Source organism: Rhododendron vialii, chromosome 9a, assembly GCF_030253575.1.
Source record: "Rhododendron vialii isolate Sample 1 chromosome 9a, ASM3025357v1".
Taxonomy (NCBI): domain Eukaryota; kingdom Viridiplantae; phylum Streptophyta; class Magnoliopsida; order Ericales; family Ericaceae; genus Rhododendron; species Rhododendron vialii.
In genome coordinates, this window is record NC_080565.1 from 1,885,614 (window position 1) to 1,894,506 (window position 8,893).

General features: G+C 38.6%; 2 long non-coding RNA genes across 2 annotated transcripts; one reads left to right on the top strand and one right to left on the bottom strand.

Annotated features, from left to right (window-relative positions):
* Nucleotides 1-630: 630 nt before the first annotated feature.
* On the top strand, nt 631-8,010 carry LOC131300716 (uncharacterized). The gene is made up of 2 exons (XR_009191039.1): nt 631-1,216; nt 7,806-8,010. It is a non-coding gene; the product is annotated as an uncharacterized LOC131300716 (long non-coding RNA).
* On the bottom strand, nt 2,169-4,660 carry LOC131300717 (uncharacterized). Its single transcript, XR_009191040.1, has 2 exons — nt 4,526-4,660; nt 2,169-3,266 (listed from the first exon to the last, which is right to left on the bottom strand). It is a non-coding gene; the product is annotated as an uncharacterized LOC131300717 (long non-coding RNA).
* Nucleotides 8,011-8,893: the final 883 nt, after the last annotated feature.

The following is an 8,893-nucleotide window of genomic DNA, read 5'->3' on the forward strand; positions in this document are numbered from 1 at the left end:
TTCCCTAAAACCCAGGTCTTCCATGTGGTGATTTTGGGGTCAGATCACTGCCCTCTTATTCTTATTCTGAATTGTTGCGTCCCTTTAAAGAAAGTTCAAAAAATCTTCAAATTCGAGTTGATGTCATCCTAATTGTGCGTCCCTTTGTAAACCTTTTGATCTACAGCAATTTTGGTAGTTAGGCCGTGGTTTCCACATATATCTCGGTGTTTGCGTTCTTTAGATTAATTGCTCTTAACTCATAATATTAACTTGGATGGCATTGGCATGGAGTTTGGATAGTAGCTTGAATTGTTGGTTGCTTTAAATTTAAATTGGTCGTCCTATTCCCCCCGTCATTAGTTTGAAGGAAAAACAAATATAGCAGAAACGCACTCTCGGTTGAGCAGGTATTATGGCACATATTTGTGTATGTGGGTAATGGAGTTGGGGAACAAGTTAAGGGGTCATTGCAATAAGGGGGTCCAAGTCAGCAGACGACAAGAAATGAGATGATTGACTGTAATTTGTTTGATTTGTGTATAAATTGAGTGCTTGTGAGATGAGTGAAGCATGGGCATTCAGAGAGAGAGAGAGAGAGAGAGAGAGAGAGAGAGAGAGAGAGAGAGAGTATGAAATTGGCTGCATCTTGGAAAGGTGAGTGAAAGCAGCAGTGTTGGTGAGCTTCCTCCTCCAGATTTTTGACTAACACCATGGTGCACAGCAAGGCAGTCGTAAGAACACAAATTTGGTTCCGTGGGATATCAAGAGGAAAGACAAATTGAATCCACCGCTACGTGTCATACATTTGTTGGGTCATATAAATGTACTCCTCTTGTTTTTAAAGCAGGCGATATCTGCATTGCCAAATTTGGAAACCATTACTTTTGTTTCCGATAGGGAGAGAGCGCATTAAAGGAGCATTTGGTCAAGGTATTTGGGTTACTCTCAGTACCACCGTTTGAAAAGCTTCAAAAAAAAAAAACTTGAAGGGGCATTTCCATGGAGATGGGAGGGGTTCTCTACTTGTCAATTTTGTTGCCGCCGCCCATGCAATCCAACTCTTCTTGTGCTTGTGGGGAGATTTTCTTCTCCGTTTTTTTGGAGTTTAGATTTATGCCGTGTCGACGGAATGATCTCTAAAGATGGGGAGATTGTAGAAGAAGTTGCTTTGGATCTGTTTGCATCTTCGTGATTGAATCACAATATGATTGAGAATGAATTTGGTCATCACTAGGTTAGTACTCTTGCTATACTTTGAGGCTGTTATGTTTCGCAATTTTTGTGCACTCAAACCTCTTTGAATTTACTTCAGTCCAACATGAGTCTTGGTTCTAAAAGATGGTGATCCTTGAGTAAGTTTGGCTAGCTGGTTTTGAACTTGGAAGAAGAAGTCAGTGCTGCTGTTTTGTTCTGGACTTGAGGATTGATGCTGCTATTTTTTTTACTGTATGAACTACATTTATTTTTAGTTTTTGAATAATTGGGTTGTAATTATTTTCCCGTTGCTAAATGTATTCTACTATTTCCATTATCGTTTCAGTAGATTTTATCCGCTATTTTGTGGACTAGTTAGTTTTTGAGTGGTAACGAAATTGCTAGAACTACTGTATGGCTGCTTTGTGCGCTAAATCTATGAACTACTTTATGTTATCTATCAGTATCTCCACATTGTAAATCCAATCGCTCCTAGCCCATTGAAGAGCCATAATCCCAGTGAAGACCTCCACCATGGTAGCTAATGCAAAGAACAGAATTTCTACACTTGTTTAAGACATCTGCTTTGATGATTTGGTAGCAAACTAAATAAGCCGCCAACCTCCCTCAAAGCCTCATCCACTGAAAAGTGAAAAAGAAGACCCTTGATACACACGATGATTCCTGCTTCACCATAACACCTGGAGGACACAAATGGAGTATAGATCAGTAAGTTGAAGACCAAACAGTCCAATTCATTTGTTTTGAACTCAGGCCAATGGACTTCAACTTATAATCTTCCATGCAGCTTAACTAAACAATGAAACACAATTTCTGCCAATCAAAAGACAAAAAACAAAAGAATGAAAAGAATCCGCATCTGCACTACAGTAACAGAAACATGACATCCTATACTTTACCCAACTTTGATCTCAAACAAGTGATTTTGTGTCTCATTTTCTTCCTCCCCGTCTAAAATGATATTGTCAACATTCGAATGAAACTGAAATTAGTATGCAATAAGAGAAGTAGTACTACTCATCTGTACATAATCCAATCTCAACAAACAGAAAAAAGTGGGAACACCAAACACAGGCCATTGAAGTTATTGTGATTTGGATGTGGTTGAACTGAACAAAACAACACCAAACACTATTTCTCCCTATATATGGAAAAAAAAACACAAAAGGATGAAAAGAATCAAGCTCTACATTAATAAAAAAAAAAAAAAAATGACCACCACATTTTCATTTCACACATTTTGATCTCAAAAGTGTGTCCTGGTGTCTGAATTTCCTCTTCTCCATCTGAAACAATATCTTCAAGACTCAATGACACTCCACAGGAGAACTGAGACTCAGCTTCAATTTCGGCACAACAACCACCTTTGCTTCATTGTTCAAAATCTGCAAAACCCTCCTCATAGAGATGGCCTTGCAAAGCTATCCAGGTTCACGTAATTAAACTCAGAAGCAAAAGCTTCTCCATTTCCCCCCACCTCGAACTCCCGCTTTAGCTTCTCATCCACCGCCTTAACCACCTTCCCTTCAGAGTACAACCCCCAAACCGAATCAACCAAATTTACCATCTTTTGGCTAAAATTTTCTCTATCAATCAGCCTCTTTTCACATACCACTTCGAGAATCACAACTCCATAGCTGAAAACATCAGTTTTCTCTGAGTGCTTTCCCGTATTGAAGGTACTTCGAAGCCAAATACCCTATATCTGGTTGTTAGAGTGGAAACAAGGATCTTAGAGGTTTGATCCCTGATGTGTGCAGCAGGACATTCTGGTAAACACAACTTATTAGAAACCCTCCAAGTACACACTTCCATGTGATGAACCATGTTCCTTTCTCTTCTTGGAAAACATCCTTTATGGGCAACGAATCAGGAAGGTGATAGAAGAACGATTTTTGCTTCACCTGCTAGAGACAATAGATTATGAAGTGCACAATTGATACATACACCATTGGCATTATTAGTAGTCAAGAAAGGGGACAAAACGATCTCACAATATATCATTAATCCATCTACCCTAATCTCTCCAACTTTAGGGAAGCAATTTGCTTGAGCTCTCTCGACTTCTCCTACAAAGCAAGGATCGAAAAAATTAATCAGAGCAAGCAGCACAGCCTAAGCCGTCAACTATTAAAGCTTTTACGAGCACTTTACCACATAATTAACTCAAAACTAATTGAGAGCCATGTAGAAGATTATGAAGATGCTGAGAAGTCAGCCTCCTCCGAGCTAAGATCAGAGAATCAAACAAGATACACAATAACAAAAGATGATGTATGTGGAAACAACTGAAAAACAGAAATAAAACATGAGACCCATACAGGGTTTCATGAAACTTAAGACACAAGTTAATAAATCAAGGATCCACCTTAACGAACAAAAGCAGCTCTAAAGGTTTATTCAGTAATGTTCTAAATTTTTTGTGTGGAGGTTCATTAATGTGCCAAAGTTTCAGAAGTGGTACATTGCTACTGTCAGAATATACAAACATGCACGCGTTGCTTTGAATTTGAATATTGATGGGGTTTGGGGTGGAGGTCATGTCGGTAAAAGCAAGAATCATGTATGAATGTTGTTGCTAGAGTAGTGGTGGAAGCCATATTGCTTTCAATGCTGGAACAAATAATCTGGGACATGGCCAAACATTGGCAGTATTTTGACGCAATTTTTTAGGTTGGTACTTTAGTTGTATAAATGGATGCAAAGAATCGGTTTCAAGCTGGCCACCTCCATATCGTTGGCACCAAACACACCCTTTGTTCAATTTGTAATTGGTGGAGAGAAGTGATTATACCAGAAGGGCAGCTTGCCCAACGGTAAAGCTTGCTTTTAACAGCATTAGTTAACCATATCGAGTCATGTAACAGACTCTTCAAAAGTGTTCATCATCGTTGTCCATCAACGTGTACCGCGCCACACATACAATTTTGCATCCAACACATTATGGGTTAAGTTTTAGTACTTTTCAATATCAGTGGGATGGTAGCGAAACACGTGTGAGTCAATGGAGGTTGCAAACTTAGGTAATGCAGACACAAGTCCGAAGTTAAACTATTTAAGAAGACAAAATTGAAACAAAAAGTTCGACTCAAGTTTGTACAAGGAATCTTAAAAAATCCGTATAATTTTTTTAAAAAAAAAAAACCCGGTAAAAGATGAATTCTACATAAAAAGCAACATGTTTTATCAATGAGAAATTTTATTTTGCAATAAGCAATGTACTCTAATTCCTAATCACATGTTTAGGTCGTTGTAGTCAGGTTAATTTCTAGGTCGTTGAAGTCACGTGTAGCCAAATAGCCTCAAAAAGATTCAAGAGAGACCAAACCTGGTTTTGCTTGACTGCTGTGGTTCTCATTGCATAGAGAGAGTGCTTGATTCTTGACCGATTACTCTGTGTGTGTGTGTGTGTGTGTGTGTGAGAGAGAGAGAGAGAGAGAGAGAGAGAGAGAGAGAGAGAGAGAGAGAGAGAGAGAGAGAGAGAGAGAGAGAGAATTTCAACTGAAAAAAGTCGGCCAGTTTGTGGCTAGGAGTTTTAGGACAAAAGCCTGACTGATGAACACGATTACAAAAAAGATGTGGCCACAGGCAAATCGCCGCGGCCAAGAGTAATTTATGGCGGCCAACTGTAATTTGACGTGGCCAAGAAGCATGTAAAATTCATGAGAATCGTGTGTAGTAATCACGCTTTCAATAACGTGCGGCCATGATTAATCGACGTGGCCAGGAGTAATTAATTATACTTGGCCAAGTGTAATTCAACGCGGCCAAGAGAACAAAAGTGTGACTAATGAACACAATTACAAAAAAGATGCGGCCACAAGTAAATCTACGCGGCCAAAAGTAATTTTTGGCGGCCAAGTGTAATTTGATGTGGCCAAAAGTAATTATAGGTGGCCAACGGTAATTCGATGCGGCCAAGAAGAATGTAAAACACAAGAGAATCATGTGTAGTAATCACGCTTTCATTAACGTGCGGCGTCGAGTAATTCGATACGGCCAAGAGATAAGGGACAAACATTATAAATTAAAACATATAGACAATTTTGTAAGAGGTTCCAAATAGTGAAAAGGGACAAACGAATCAGGACGGAGGGAGTATATGAGTTTGCTCAATTGGGTTTTTCCTGAATTGGGTAATCATGATAGGCTATAGACTTGAGTTACTGGGCCTGTATGATCGGATGGATTAGATAATGGTATTGGATTACTGATTACACATGTCATGAGAATTCATTCCTTGTAATAGTAATCCATTTGTTTACTACTAGTCCTTATGGATGTGGTATTGCTAATTCCTTGCTATTTAGTCCGGCGAATTCATCCTTGAAGCAGAGATTAGTCCGATGGTGTCCCTCTTACAATTAGTTGATGTTACGCTTCAATTTCTATGGTACTTATCTTAATGTCGTATGAGTTGAAGCATGCCTTACTTCTGCTGCTTGTTTAGGAGTGCGTTAGTGTGATTCCAAGGAAGAATTCTACAGGTGCCTGAAACATAACATGAGTGGTGTCTCTTCAACTTTCAGTTTTAGTTGATGAACTGATATGCAAATCTATAGCATATGAGATTGCAGAAGAAAATTATTACATGTAACATAATTACGATAATCTTGTTTAGTTTTCTGTTGGTTTGGCGGGGAAGAGTTTTCCCCAACTGAAGCCATTCTACATATGTCTATTACCATAGGTTAGAGTAGGCTTTATAGTCATTTTGGCAAACTATTGTCACTTTGATTTCCTCCAGACATCATATCCGTTGTTCTTTATTACTCAGCAGGAACACTAGACTATGTATATATGGTTTATTAACCACCCTTGTTTTTTTGACTTTTTTGTAATTTTAAGTTTAAGCACTCTATCTTCTATTTAACATTGGCATTGCTGTGTTGTTAACATATTGATATTAATTATGCACATTGTATCTTATCTCAGATGCATACTTTGTAATTGTTGTGGAAGACAATTCAAGAAAAGTATCACTAATTCCACTTAGAAAAGCCATGCTCTATACATTGGTTTAAAGGGAGACCGTGTACCATTTGCAAGGTTATACTCGGCAAAAAGGTATTCAATTAATTAATCTGTATTCTTGTCTTTCTCATTTGGATATGATATCATTGTGGTACAACCCCAGAAGCTTAGAAAATGAAGTTGCTTCGTTCTGAAATTTTAAACTATTCTTTGTTTCTGCATTTTCTAAGTGACGGAAATGTTTGAATTCTGCATTTTCCAGCAGGTGTTGGCTGAAATGGTTTGACAGAATCAAGAATTCTGCTTCTCGATGAAGTGTCTGTTCTCAAAATTTCTTTGTCGTCAAGGTCATTATAGGTGGTAGGGTGTTAAATGAGTCAACGTCATCATAGGTAAGGCTGTTAAATGAGCCAAGTATTTATCTTCAGACTTGTCTTGGACTTTGAAGGGATTCTCATTGTTTTAGCAGTAGCTGAAAATCTCCCATTAAGATGAGGAAGTACCGACAGCCTGAAAACATTTACTTACAGTAAATTTGAAGATCTCTTAATTACTCTTAGTCTGTAATTCTAGATTGGTGACTATTTTGCTCCTTCGCCGTATAAACAAGAGATTTCCAAATTCCCACCAGAAATATAGAAAAGCTTGCATCTAAATGTACCAATATCATGTCGTTGGGCAAGTAGGGTGGTAGGCACCATGTGCTCCCATTGCATTTGACAGTGGTTCAAACCTTACTAACTATAACTAACTAACTATAACTAACAATGCTGGCTTTCACTGAGACAAAAAAAAAAAATGAAAAAATCATGTTCTTGGCCCTAAATGTTTGCCATGTGTACGGTCATGATGATTTAAAGAGGATCACTTTCAAACATCACACCAACCATAACGCATCTTGGAATTGAGTTGTTAGATGAGTATCAGATACCTGCAACTAGCAGTCGTCACCATCTATCTTTCTACCTGCAACTTGCAGTAACCATCTATCTTTCTTGATTTATCCAAGTCATAACATTTATGAGTCGAGCGATGCGTGTAACTGATCCACCATCTTTACACCGGTTCGGCCCATTTACACGTCTTCTCTCACAAGTCATACTAGACTCCACCATTAGTTGTGGGCTCCACGTGACAAAGGATGTAAAGGTGTTGCTATCTTTTTAAGTACTTGCAATATTCAAACACAGCCTAAATTGACAATAGACTCCACACCCCTTATAGCCAGTCACCTCCATGAGCTTATAGCTCCCCCCCATAGCACTATAAAGTGGCTTCTTCACTTCGTTGATGCAGTACATCACAGAGTATCTAGCTCTTCCATGGTGAACGATGCATGAGTGGGAGATGTGTTTGCATTACTTTTCGTTTATTTGATCTGAGAATACTAGCGCATGAGCAACCCCCTCAACGACCTCTTCGTCCTTACGGGTATATGTATCAACGGAATGATCCGTAAAGATGGGGAGATTGTGGAAGAAGTTGTTTCGGATCTGTTTGCATCTTCTTGAATCACAGCATGACTGAGAATTAATTTGCTCATCACTAGGTTAGTACTCTTGCTATACTTTGAGGCTGTTATGTTTGCAATTTTTGTGCACTCAAACCTCTCTGAATTTGCTTCAGTCCAACAGGAGTCTTGGTTCTAAAAGATGGTGATCCTTGAGTAAGTTTGGCCTGCTGGTTGAAGAAGATGTCAGTGCTGCTGTTTTGTTCTGGACTTGAGGATTGATGCTACTATTTTTTTTACTGTATGAACTACATTAATTTTTAGTTTTTGAATTATTGGGTTGTAATTATTTTCCCGTTGCTAATTAATTATTAATTATTGATCCCTCACTGTTGGTTCTACTGGACTGCATGTCCTATCGGATAACATAGGCCTTTCACTATTAGTTTAGTCAAACTAGCTGGCTGTAAATTAGGAAACATCCGAAACAATAATGCACACTTTTAAGCGACTTCTGTGTTCTGAGATCAAAGTTGTGTGCAAATAGAATCACTTTAAAGAATTTCTGGATAATGAACTCGAGGGAATGAGGCTAAGAAGCAGATTTCAGAGGGTGGTTACCCCTTTCTGTAGAGAGCGTGATCTCAATCCCTTAATCTCATTAGAGCCTACGATTTCAGTTCCATCAAGAGAATCAACAACCCTTCGTATATGCATGCATGTGTATGTGTTCCCCAAATGGGGTGTTTGGGAGCCCATTATTTTTTAGATTGTGGACTGTCGATTGTAGATTATAGGATTATAAGTAGAATCCGTAAAAATGGGATTGGCTCCAAAACACACAAAAGCCAAAAATACAAAACTCCAAATGGAAAAATGAAGTAGCCAAATAGGCCGAAATGTGGAGATTAGTGTTAGATGATGGATCTATTTGTATCTAGTGTAATTATGTGTCTTATCATGTAATTAGTTTAAGTATCTAAGACCGTAGTGCAATTATTATACAGCTTGTATATATATATTTTACGTTGAATGAAATTAACGCTAATGGGTTTTCTCCCTATTACGATTACCTTAAAACTGAACATGGTATCAAAGCGATAGAACCTGACGACCTACGACATTCTTCTCATCGCTGCGTGAACAGTGCTTCGTGAACAGTACTCGCGTGAACAGTGCTTTGTGACCAGTACTTCGATCAGTCGGGGCTTGCCGTCGCCGTCGATCAGATCTGTTCTCGCCGATCAAATCTATTTTTTTCTTCTCTCACGA